Source organism: Lemur catta, chromosome 11 (assembly GCF_020740605.2).
Source record: "Lemur catta isolate mLemCat1 chromosome 11, mLemCat1.pri, whole genome shotgun sequence".
Lineage (NCBI taxonomy): Eukaryota > Metazoa > Chordata > Mammalia > Primates > Lemuridae > Lemur > Lemur catta.
The window spans coordinates 56,302,213-56,315,211 of NC_059138.1; the positions used below are offsets into that span (position 1 = coordinate 56,302,213).

The 12,999-nt window shown below is 38.1% G+C and overlaps 1 long non-coding RNA gene across 1 annotated transcript; it reads right to left on the reverse strand.

The window, feature by feature from the left end:
- Positions 1–1,264: 1,264 nt before the first annotated feature.
- On the reverse strand, positions 1,265–11,230 carry LOC123646852. Its single transcript, XR_006738078.1, has 3 exons — positions 11,156–11,230; positions 5,907–5,941; positions 1,265–1,319 (listed from the first exon to the last, which is right to left on the reverse strand). It is a non-coding gene; the product is annotated as an uncharacterized LOC123646852 (long non-coding RNA).
- Positions 11,231–12,999: the final 1,769 nt, after the last annotated feature.

Consider the following 12,999-nt stretch of genomic DNA (forward strand, 5'->3'; position numbering starts at 1 on the left):
GACTTCTTTTTTGATCATTTCTTAAAATGAACAGCAAATATCTCCAACACCACCTGAAAAGATTTACCTATACTTCACAATAAAAGACTTTCAGTTAACTTCTGGGTTTTTAAAATAATGAACTGTCAACCACCAGAATAGTGAACTCTGAACTTCAAGCAAACTGCAGAGAAAGTTAGCACATCTGCCTCTATCTAACAGAATTCAAAACACTTTCCTTGAATTAATATATTCATTATATATTTCCAAGGAGAATCAAATGACAGGTTCTACAAAGGTTGCCTTAACTGCAGTACTTTAAAAAGTTGCTTAGCAAGAATATAGCCCTAAACATGCACTCCATATAAAGCTGATTATTTCATTAGATTGGTTGTGCCCCAAAGTTTGGATATTAGGGTCAATTCTGGTCAACACTTACCCCTGAATAACCTGAGTCCTTAAAGAATTTACAGTTCCTTATATGGGGTCTTTGTTGAGACTTCTCCTGAGCAGAGGCTATTCCATTTTCTTTCAAGTGTATTCTAATTCAAATGCTTCTTTCACTGAAATAGCGTGAAAGGAACCTCCAGGCAATGGTGAAGGTTTTTTTTTCCCCCCCTTTCAAGACAACTGGGCATTTGCTAAGTTTCAGGGAAGCACCTGTATTAATTGTATTTCCTGCTCATGTGTTGCTTTTGTTTGCAATAAAAGAATTTATCTCAGGTGAGTTAACCTTGCTTTTTAGAGAGGGCACCTGCAGTTATCTTGGTGCTTATTGTAAATCAAAACATGTTGAGCCTTTAAAGAGGGAAATAAAGAGGTGCTGACAAGAGGGGATGCCAGCAGGATTAGGCGACTTTCTCACCACTTGTATTATCAGGACAGAGAACAACTGAGTCACATTAAATTACAGGGGGGAGAAAGATTCCCAGAAATTCCACAGATGGGAGGTTGACTGGCTCTTCAGTAAGCCTGGGAAGAGGAGGGGTCTGCGAGGAGGTATGAAAAGGCAACTCCCTCCTTAGCCTTGGGCTTCTATAATTGACCAAGATTTTTCAGCTTGTGATTTGATCCAGCCAAACCCTGTTAGAGGCACTTGCCCCCAACTGAGACCAAGGCTGGAGTGAATAAGAATTAGGTGACTCACTGGTATGTACAATACACGCATTCACATCTATTAGGATAAATGACACATCGCTCACTTTAAGCACAGGCAGCTGGAGATTGTCATATTCTGAAAATGACAACTGTTATTTATTTATTGAGAATATTTATACAGGTTCTTCCTGGGCACAGAGAATGCATTTTTCAGCAGCACTATGACACCAGCTGTCACGTGTCTAGAACAGAACACAGAAAACCATTAGCACAAGCGGAGACAAAGCATGTATACGTGGGGCAGCAATCTGTAGGAAGGGAGATTTAGAAGGTTGAGTGTGGCAGGTTTTTAAGTGAGGCCTAAGTCGTCATCTTCCCAGGATTTCAAGCTTCTGTGAGGGGAAAACGATTGTTTTCCCACATAGCGTGATTCTGGTAACTTCCCGAGGACCAGTTTTGAGGCATTGATTAATTTGGTCAAAGGGCTCACATTATATAATACAATTCAGGGGACATGTCCGTCAGCTGGTGAAGGATGGATGAAGAAAGTACTTGGGACCGGAAGCAATTCTTCCCATCTCCCTTCTACATAGCACAGTCTTGGGAGATTTAGAGAAGCCTCTTCCCTGCTCTCGACTATAACTTTCCCTGTTAAAAGAGGAAGAATTTCTTAAAATGGTGTTTCTCCAAGCAGTGTCCCCTGTTCAAATTCTTCATTCCTGGGTCACATTCCAGACCTACTGAATCAGAATATCCGAGAGTGAGGCCTTGGAATGTGCATTTTAACAAGGTTCCTCAGATTCTGCTTTTGCACGTGAAGAACTGGGAACCATTACCTTGGGAGGACAGAGTGAGGCTGTGTAAATGAGTGCATTCTCAGCTTACTAGATTCTAAGTGCTGGCTGACATTATATTCACAACAACAAATATTGCTTGATGGCAACTGGAATCAATGCAGAATATCTGCACATACGCTACATTTCTTAAGGGGCATTGTCCTTTCCTAATTATATATACAAGTGTGAAAGACTAAGTAAAACCTTTTCCAGAGAATCCTTTAAATATATATGTACATTCTAGAAAAATTCAATTAAGCATAAAACATCTCTCTTACAGCCACCTGGAACTAATTTTTTGGTAGGTTGGCCTATTCCCCAATCACAGGGATGGAATTTGCAGAATCCAGTGAGCCATATGTGAGATTGACCTGTCTCCTCTCGCTATAGTAAATCCTGGAGAGTAATCCTTCTTAGAAATAGATTAAGTCCACTCACAAATGCATTTTAACATGAATATGGAACTGCATATATAAATTTAAATGTCAGATCATTATTTTATTGGGAAAGACTAAAGAAATCCAATGTCAAACTGGTATTTTCTCCTTTTTTCTACACTAAAAATATTTCTCATTACCAAAATAAAAGATAGTCAGTAGGGAAATAAAATCTAAGTGATACAAATGTTTTTTTTTTTTTTTTTACAAAAAAGAATTTCAAATCTTACAATTTTTAACCTGCCCAGGCACAACCACCGTCAACACTTTGATATGTATATGTCCGTATCTACTGTGTAGATAAAGACATTTTTTAAAAGGCAAAACTGGGATATTTGCTATTCATATTGCTTTGTACCCCATTTGTTTCATGCAAAAATACATTATAAACAATTTTCAAATCAATACATATATTATTGTTATGGAACATTTTAAGATGTTGCAAGCATTTGTTGTGTGGATTTGTAAGAAGGTATTTAACCAACCCCTGACTTTTGAATATTTAGGTTATTATTTCCAATTTTGCTGTTGTAATCAGTGAGATAATATTAGCCAACAAAAAAACCGAAAAACCCAGAAACAAAAAACTTTGCTGAATGGTGTGTCTCTTGTGTGAAGCAGGTTTATGCAACTACAACAACCAAATGCCAGCCATTAGAAGTAGGTTGTAAATAAGCTTGTGGTTCCAGATACCAGGCTGAAAGGGGGACAGTCCCCAAGAGCCATTCCTTCTCATTTTCCTGCCTGGGACACCAGGAGCTCCTTCCCACTTTATTCCCTGTCCCTCATCCTCTGAGGATTCTGGGGATATGAGAACCACCCTTCCCCACAACTGAAAAAATTAACTTGAAGCTCCTGTTTCTAAATTTAAATATAACAACTATGTCTTTAGCAATAGACTGCATTGAGCAGGGATGCACAAGGGAGTGAGTCTTGCCTATTGGGTTATCTGGTAGAGGCCCCAAAGCAGATTTTTCATGACTCTAAGGAAGCTTAAGCTTCCCGGTCATTTACTTGCATGGGTGCCTTCCAAATATTTTTTTAAACTTTTGAAATTATCCTAAAATCGAGAAACAAATTTGGAAAGATGTTTTTATAATGCTTTAGTGAAACAAGTGAGAATTTATTTTCAGTGTCCTCCTGATTTGAATGTTTTTGAAAGGTAACACTTTTGTCATCCATAACTGTACTAAAAAACTAAAAGGAAATTCAGGGGAAAAAATGAACGAAACACAAAACTAAAAGCAATAAAGAGGAGTAATGAAATCAATGGAGAAATTTGGAGAAATTACTCTGATACAGAGAAGCAACATAAACAAAAAAAAAATTCAGATTAAAAAAAAACCAGTAATTGATTAAGAAAGATATATTTCGATGATGTCATCCACGACCGCTGGCTAATATTTCAATCCAAAGTGTATTTAAGATTAATCACTGAAATGTGAAACCTCATGTATAAAAAAATTTAATAAACATTTTCCCAAATTTAATAAGAATTCTAAAAATTTACATGACATTACCAATAACAAGTTGTAAAGCTGAGAGAAACTTTTCTTAAAGTAATAAAAAAATTTTAAAATAAGTGCTGCTAAATTATCTCTTTTCTCTCTATAAAAGTATTATAAAACCATTGTCATATGAAGAGGCAATCAAAGACTCTGTTGCCCCCAAAGTTAGAAAAGAAGCATTATAGGAGAGACAGGTAGTTAATTTTTAAAAGTCACGTTATTCTTTTTTTAGATTTTGTGATGTTTGTAGATTTGTCAGCTTAAAATTTGTTTCTTATTCCAATAATTCATTTCTGTGTCTAATTTTATATTCATGAATTTTCTATTCTTTTTCTTAGAGAGGGCCTCCCCCCAACTTATAAGACTTTCAGACTCATAACCTGGATTCACCCCTGAGATTGTTGAAACCCATAAAGCTCAGTTGCATAAACATTGATTTACATCAAGAAGGTGGTTGTGGCCAACGAAGAAGTGTGTAGCCACACTGAAGATCAAAGAATAGAGAAAGCTTTGCAGCCTCTGCAGGGATGGGCTGGAGGCGAAGGGCGCTGGGAAGGAGTCATGCAGAAATTGTTCATAGGATGCAGTGGACTTGGGAACCTCTTGGTAAACAGGTAAAGTAACTTTCCTGAGCAGCATGTTAGGTCCCTAAGTGGTGCTTAACTATATCACAAAGGTAGCAGATGAAGGATCAAATTGTTAGGGAACAACCTGCTTGTAAAACCCAAAGAGCAGTAGTTGATCTGATAACTCGAGGATTCTTAATAGCTCAACACAAATAAACCACTTGTAAATGCCCCTGGGCTGGCCTGGCTCACAACCCTTTTCACATGGCAGTAATATATGGCCAGTAATTACCATAATGAGCCACCAGAAGGCATTTATTTGTTAGCCTTGGAAGAGCTTGCATCTGGCTTTTAGGTGTGAAGCAAGGAGAGGAGAATGACAAGAAGCATTTGAATATACATTTCCTCCGGGCAGCTACTTATTTGAACAGCTGCTTATGAGACACACAGCAACATTAAGAGTCAGTCCAATTCGGGAGGCTGTGTGCATCTTGATTTCTATTTTTTTTCTTTGAAGTACAGGACCAGCCTATTTTCTCCCCGGGTAATAATTTCTCCAAATTAAAAGTGGTTACCCGACTTAAAACCTGTGACAAGTCTATTGTGTTGACCTCTACAGCTGGGAGAGGGTGGAGGTTGCCAGGGAAATGGGCTCTAGAAATGAGACATGGAACACATTCAGAAGTCACGTGCCAAATTGTTTGGTTTTTAGATTAAGTTTCATAGGAAAAATGATCCAGAGCTTACTTTCTTTTTTTTCTGTCTTTGTCAAAACAAAGACTGTATAACAAAGGCAACGTTTTTTAGCCATCTGCTGAAAATACAAAAATATTTTTATCAAAATAACAAATTGGTGGTTTGTTGTGTCAGCTTGCACATTTAATAATTCCAATGATAAGCATTCCCCAGATATCAGATGGAGGTAAATTTGCCATCTGAAGAAAAGAAAGGAATCTAGGTATATAAGAAACGAGCTTTAAATGACACTGCAGCTGGTATTGCAAATGGAGAGTGGAGAATATTTTGAAGGGAAAGTCATATAGAAAGGGACAGGAGGGGACAGTCTTTGAATCTCTGTAATTCTATGGCAAGGAATCAAAACAAATGTGTGCTTTCCTTTACCACTGAGCTACTGTCATGGTCAGGGCTGATTGTTCCTCACCTTAACATCTCTGCTTATGGGAAGATATTGGAAATGCTGTATATTTCCTGAGCTATTAGGAGTATATGTGAAATAATGCCTCTAACACTCAGGAGCATAATGCAAAGGTCACAGGTATTTCTTATTGACCCAAAGTTTACCTTAGATAAAGAGATTTATATGGAACTTGGAAAAAGCATAGCAGAGGTTTGCCTTGACATTCATGGATCACTGAGCAGTTCCAAATGCCTTTAAGAAGATTATCAGGTGGTTGCATTTTCTGAAATTTCCTGATTTCTCCTTTTACCTAGGGATCAAACTGTAGGCATTTGGTAGCTTACCCTTGAGATATTAGCAAGACACAAGATGACAGGGCCTGTAAATAAAATACAGATCAGTATTATACATTCTCCCTATACATTCCTGAGCCTGCCATTTTCTTTTGGACTGCTGTATTGTATTTTATTTTATTGTCTGGCATAATAAATAACCTTAAAATTACATATAAATTATATATATGGATACACATACATATATAATCATATAGTTAAAGGATCTAACAGTATAAAAACTGTGTACAATAAAATGTCCCCTCACCCCTGTGCCCAGTCAGCCCAGTTATTTCCCTCTCATTCTTCCTGCCCTAAATAACCAATTAGTTTGAGTGTTTTTCCTGTATTTCTTTTTGTACATTAAGTAAATAGATACATATATATTGTTCGCACCTATTTTTATGCAAAAGTCAATACACTCTGCATACTGTTCCGTATCTTACTTTGTCTCTTAATATATCTTGGAGCTATTTTTATCTTAGTACATGGATTTTTCATTCATTTTTATAGCTACATATTATCTGACTGTTTGAAAGAATTATAATTTACTTAATCCAAACATCAACATTTTTAAGTCCTGGTCACTCCTAGAAACACAATAAAAAATATGCCATGGCAAACCATAAGTACTTTCATTTGTATTAAACTTCAAATTAAATTTGTATTTACCTGTAGCCTGAGGTTTTAAGCCCCAGAAAATATAGTGGACCTGTGGAGTCGGGGATTATTGGAAAGAATAACCTGATTTATGAGTTTAAGCTGGATAGAACATAGACTCAATGAAAAACATTTAAGATACTATTAGTTCTCCATAGGCTTTTATCCTGGGTTGCCCGTATTCCATGGGGTGTTTGTCATGCCCACCTTATTTTTTAAAATATTGTATAAACATTCAGACTAACTTTGATTTTTTTCCAAACGTGGAAACAGCTGCCCTACATGGCTTTGTCTCTCAGACCACAGAACTAGTGTTTCTTTAAGGTCTACCTACCTCTCTGATCCTACTTTTACATTTAATTAAGGTAATCCTTCAATCTACATCCTCTTCCAGACCCCATTCTCCTTTCTTTCTAAGTTGTTATCCATGTTCCACCTGAAACAGGAGATCATATTGCAGTTTTGGTCCTAAGCTCATTAAAAAAGAATGCATCTGGCATTTCTCTGGGAGGAAAACGGGCTTTCAAGTTCTAATTGGAAAGATCTGAGGAGTGTGGAACCACGATATCTTTTTGACCATGAGCCCCAGACCACTGAGTTTATATGCTCACTGTGGAAAACATAGGATCTATGATCTTGGTTGCAGTTGTTGTTCGCCTGTTAAATAAAATTAGATTAAAACATTTTTTTAATCTCCTTCCTGATGTGAGTAAAATTGCGTAGGTATGTGCAGTCTCTTGTGATTAATAAAATTTGCCTTTCTTTAACAAAACTGCATGAGGTTTGTGGATAACCAAAAACTATCAGAAAAGTTCAAACAAAGGGAAATATAGCCAAGAGTGAAACAGTGCCATCAGAGAGGGAGGAAAACAGAAAATAAATGAGAAACAAGGGGGAGGAAGAAAGGAAGGAAAGAAAAAAAGAAAGGAGAGGAAAGTCTTTTAGAACTGAGGTTGCTGGCTTTGTCTTTTGCCACCTGTCAATATGGAAGATTTAGGGCTTTATCAGATTGGAGAGACAATACTTGGCACTTGGTTTTGCCTGAAGGAAAAAGCTAATGAATACTGCGCTCTCTCTTGCTCTCTCGCTCTCTGTCTCTCTGTCTCTCTCTCTCTCAATAAAGGTATTGGGGACTCAAAGCCATTTACCCTGCAGAAATTGAAAGGGCAGAGGACTAGCAGAAACCAAACACCAAAACACCAAACAACAAAACAAAACCTGAATAGTAATATTAGTAGTTCCCTGCCCATATATTTGCATGAATACATGCAGTCACACCAACATTCCTTTATGTGTTCATATGCCCATCAGCTGCTTGCCTCATCCCCAGAGATACTTAATACATATCTGCTGATGAGACTGATACCAGGTTATATTATTTCCCTACTTGCTTCTACACACCACATGATAATGTCATCCTTTTAAGTATTGTAAGTTTAATTTATCTTTCTAAGAATGCTTCCTTTCCTAAGCCCTCTTTAAAAACTGGCATGTATTTTGATCTTACAAGGCTTTAAAAGAGAACAAGAGGACTAGCAAATTCCCTTCCTGCCCTTGTGACCCACACCCATTCTGGGGTCAGTGTCCTGGCCTATATTTATAGAGTCACTAGAAAATAGGTGCCAGATTCTCTTCTCTTGGCTTCAACCCTGGCTCTGCATGTATTTATTTCCACCTGTTGAGAATGCAGTTCCACTAAAATTTTGAACCAAGCATACAGATCTCTTCTGCAATAATCATAAAAGGATTTATTTACCTAAGAACATGTTAGCCTATCTAAACATCTGCTACTCACAAGTGATTACTTGGGAATTTCCAGGTCATGCAGGAACACGCGAGTCTGTTGCTACTGGATTCATTTAGACAAAAACCAGCAACTGAACTGTTCTGAGGTGAGGCAGAGAGTGTTTCAAAAAAATTAGTCCAGAACTTATAAAATGTAAATTTACATCCTTTTCAATGGCATTCCTGATTTTGTTTTATTTTTAACAATCTACATAATTGCCCTTTCTGCTGAAGTCTTAGGTAGCAAATATACAGAAACCATGAAAGCCTTTGAAAAGATTTACTGTCATGTAGCAATAGCAATTTTTTTTAAGTGAGAGAAATACAGAATTTTTATAAAAAATGCTTGGAAAGAAGAGTTGAGAGGAGTCTGCTGTGTCCTCTGGATAGAGCAAGTTTGCAGAGAGCAGTAGAAGAAATAGGAGGCAACGAGGAAGCCAGGAATGTGTCTAGAACCAACCCTCCCCACACACTAAGTTTTGTGTACTATCTGCTTTTGAAATCTAGAATAGAAGAAGAGATGTTTGCATAGACCAGGTGGACCAGGGACATTGGAAGTGGAGGAACGTAAAAGCTGCTCTGCTGCTTGTCACCACAGGGCACCAATAGGTTTTCCATAGGCTTGGCCTGTGGGTAGTTTGGCACACAGTGTGTGTTGGTTTGTTTAAATAGTTGACATTTAAAATTTCATTCAATGACTATCTATTGGGTGTGTGCCAGACACTGTTTTAGGAACTTTGGATTCATCAAGGAACCAAACAAAGTTGCCCTCATGGAACCTATATTCTAGCAGGAAGAGACAAACAATAAATAATGACCATAATAAATGATTAACATGTGGTATCTTAGGAAGTGAGAGCTAAGGAAAAAAAGTAAATTAAGGTAATAGGGGTTTAGCAGGAAGCTGGGTGGGTTAGGGGAGGCCTCATTGAGGGTGGTAGTTGGACAAACCTCTGCATGAGGTGAGGAAGCATGAACATGGGCAGGGAGGAACGTTCCAGGCTAAGGGAGGAGCCAGTGCAAAGTCTCTAAGGTGGGAGTGTGGATGCTTGTTTGAGGAATAACAGGAGGCCAGTGGGCCTGGAGTGGGGTGAGCAAATGAACAGGTAGTAAGAAATGAGGTGAGAGAATTGAGGAGGGGCCAGATGGTATAGGGCCATATGAGCTTTCATAAGGGCTGACTTTTACTCTGATGGAGATGGAGAACCATGCAAGTTATTGAGCAGAGAATGATCTAACTTATATTTGAAAATAATTACTCTGCTTTCTTTGTTGCAAAAAGATTATATATAAGGAAGGAGGTAAGGATAGGCTCGGGAAGACTAGTTAGGAATCTTTTGAAGTACTGCAGATGAAAAATGATGCTGGTTAGGGAGGTATCGGCAAAAATTGTAAAAACTAGTGGGACTGTGAATATGTTTCAAAGGTAAATGCAACAGACTGGATGTGAAGAGAGGTGAAAAAAGAATGTAGAGTTTCTGGCCTTAGAATAACATTGCCATTGTGAGATGGGGAAAGCTGTGGGCAGAGCAGGTTTTGAGTAGAAAAGACCAGGATTTCACTTTCATCCATGTTACACTGGCAATGTCTGTTGGACATCTAGGGGAGATGTCAAATAGGATAGTGGATATGCAAGTCAGAGTTCAGGAAAGTTTACTGGCTGGAGATATGAATTTGGGAGCCATTAGCAAAACATTCAGGTGTTTAAAGGTATGAGCCTGAATGACATTTCAAAAGAATGAGTGGAGAGAAAAGAGAACCAAAGACTTTAGGGTTAAGAAATTTGGAAAATAAGAAATCTGTCAACATCCAGACTTCTGTCTTCTCTTGAAAATGGGAATGATGTGGCAAACATGAACCCATATTTCTGCATGACATCAATCAGCTGGGGCTAAGTAGTTGATGGGTCTCATCCTCCCTGCCCTACCTCCACCCTTGCCCAGCCTGGTCCATTTAGACAGGCTCTATGCTATCCAGCTCACCAGTGTCTCCATCATACGATGTTACTCATTCGTGTCACCTTCCTGTACTTCAAGGGCATTCAAGTTTGCTAGCCCTGGTATAGGCCCATGCATAATGATGGCACAAAGGTTTTTACCTCCCACCTAGGGATAATAACCCCTACCTTGAACCAATCTAGCTTTTCCTCGAATTATATTTGGGAAACCCAACCAGCATCTTCATGAAATGATATCTGGTCCATTGGTAAATCTGAGCCCCTGATTACTTAGAGAAATAAGGAAACAGAGAATGATACACACATTCATTTTAAAAAGTGAATTAGTGAGCATTGCAACCTTTCCTTCTGTTTAGGAACCTAGTGGATCTACTACCTCAATCTTGGTCAGATCTGACATAGCAGCAAGCATTTTAGAAATGATCAAATGGAGGGTCATGGACAGCTCAGGAGAAGGTATAGAAACCAAGAGGAGAAGGATGCAGAAATAATTAGGATGAGGCGTCTAGTTAAATATGAAGGGTTGAGGCCCTGGGCATCAATCTTGATTACTGTGCTTTCATAGCCGCATAAAAGTATGTTTTAATTGGAAAATAAAAAATGCTAAGTTTAGTTTTTAACCTGACAATTCACTTGGATTGTAGCTCCATGTGTTGAGTGAATAAGAAATTGCAAATGAGCCATAACTTCAAAGAAATGTGCTGGGCTGTCAGGCTTTGAGCATGACGTTCTTTTCTCATTTGAGATTTCAAATACACACCCTTGCAATGAGTCCGTCCTCGTTGATCTTAAAGGCAATGTTAAGAAATTTCTAAGTGGGACAATGGTTGGCCAGTCAACAAGCATACTGAATACCTACCATGTGGTTCTTTAGTTCAGTTGAAAAGAAAAAAAGCAATTGCAGTCAAGGTTTGTGATCATTCTCCAGATAGACTCCTGGGGTGGTAGTGAGCTATGGAGGAAGATGTGGCAGTCAGTCAGGACCTCCCTCTTGTCTAGCATAATACTACCTGATCATTGAAAGAGAAATGTCACCACATTTTGGTCATCTACTCCCCCCACTGTCCTCCTCCCTGAGAAAATACCATCTTCTCAAATGTATGCACATAAAAGAGTGTTTCATTTTTTTTCTGGTGCCAGATCTCTTTGTTTTCTCCATTTGTTGTTTTTATTTTGTTTGCTATTCCTGTCTTCCTTGGGAACTGGTATCTTGAGCAGTTGGTAAATGGTTCCTATAGCAACAGTCACCAAGTGAAATCTCTCCCAACAGCTCTCTTCCCTCCCTCCAACCCCACCTCAATGGCTTATTTCAGTCTTTTCAGTATTTTACCTTAATGTAAAATTAGAGATTTTAAAACTTGTTTGCTAAACTTACCTTTCCCACATTTAATGGACATTTAAAGTTACAGGATAGCTTTTCTATATATAAGGGAGGCCTTAGGGCCCACCCAGGTACCCATAAATTTTGTATTTGTGGCTGCATGTGAAATTGTAAGAGCATAGCCCTTAATTATAGAATAAAAAATTACTAAAGAAAAGGTCTTTTAAATTGATTTTACCATTTTAATTTTGATTATAAAGTATTCATTAGAGGACAAATGGGATTTAAAAACTAAGACTTATTCAAATGCCCTTTTACATAGCAAAGAGGTAGGAGACCACCCGGCATGAATACATGCATGAGAAGGCTAGTAGGACCAGCATCTATTGAACATTCTACACTTTCCACACCAGCAGTGGGAGTGGACAGCTGTGGGAAGACCCATTGAAGATCATTAAAAGATTCTGTAGCTATTATGACATATAATAGGCACATGAGGATTTTTGCATTGGATCAGAACTGGCTTCCACATCTCTCTGGTTTGTCTGGAACAGGATCTCTAAAGTCGGTTTGGGAAGACATTGTGATTGTCCCTGTTCATGAGCATGTGCAGGTCCCTGACGTCTCCAGTGCCCTTTCATGTTATATTATGGATTTACCATTCATGAATTTAGCAGTAATGCCTATTTATATTTGTAGCATTGCCACATCTTGGTACAAAGAGTTCTATACATTTTATAAGTATTCCAACAGTAGAGTTTGATTCAATACGCAGCAGAGGCCATCTAGTGTGGTAGTGAAGATCATAAACTCTGGTGCCAGGCCAGCTAGAATCAAATCCCAGCCCTGCCCCTGGGAGACTGAAAGCAGCCTAGGTCTCCATGTGTGAAATAGAGATAATAATAGTACTTTTAAAACTGTGATGAAGACTAAGTAAGTTAACATATATAAATCATATATCATTCATGAATTCATGAGTTTCAATAACCCCTCTCACCCATTGCTTTTCTATTTTATAATCCTAATTTAACACAAAATGAACTTAGTGTGGAAGAGCATCAATTCCTTCAGTCATCCTAGTTACTCTTCAACCTTGAGTTCTACATTGTCATTCATGAGGTACAGAGGCCAGAACTAAATTCAAATGAACCATGGTGTCATGATTTTTTTTTCCAAAATAAATATTTGCTAGGAAAACCAACAATAAAAAGCAACAATAAAATCATACAGAAGCATAGATTTGGAGATCATAGTCTGTTGAAACAGAAGTAACACTATTTTGTCACTGAGGATTGGATAGCAATGTTTGAGGAGCTGGCCAGGAGTTCCCCTCGACCTCACTATGTCTAAGTGGAATGCTAAACAAAGGCTTTCCAGATATA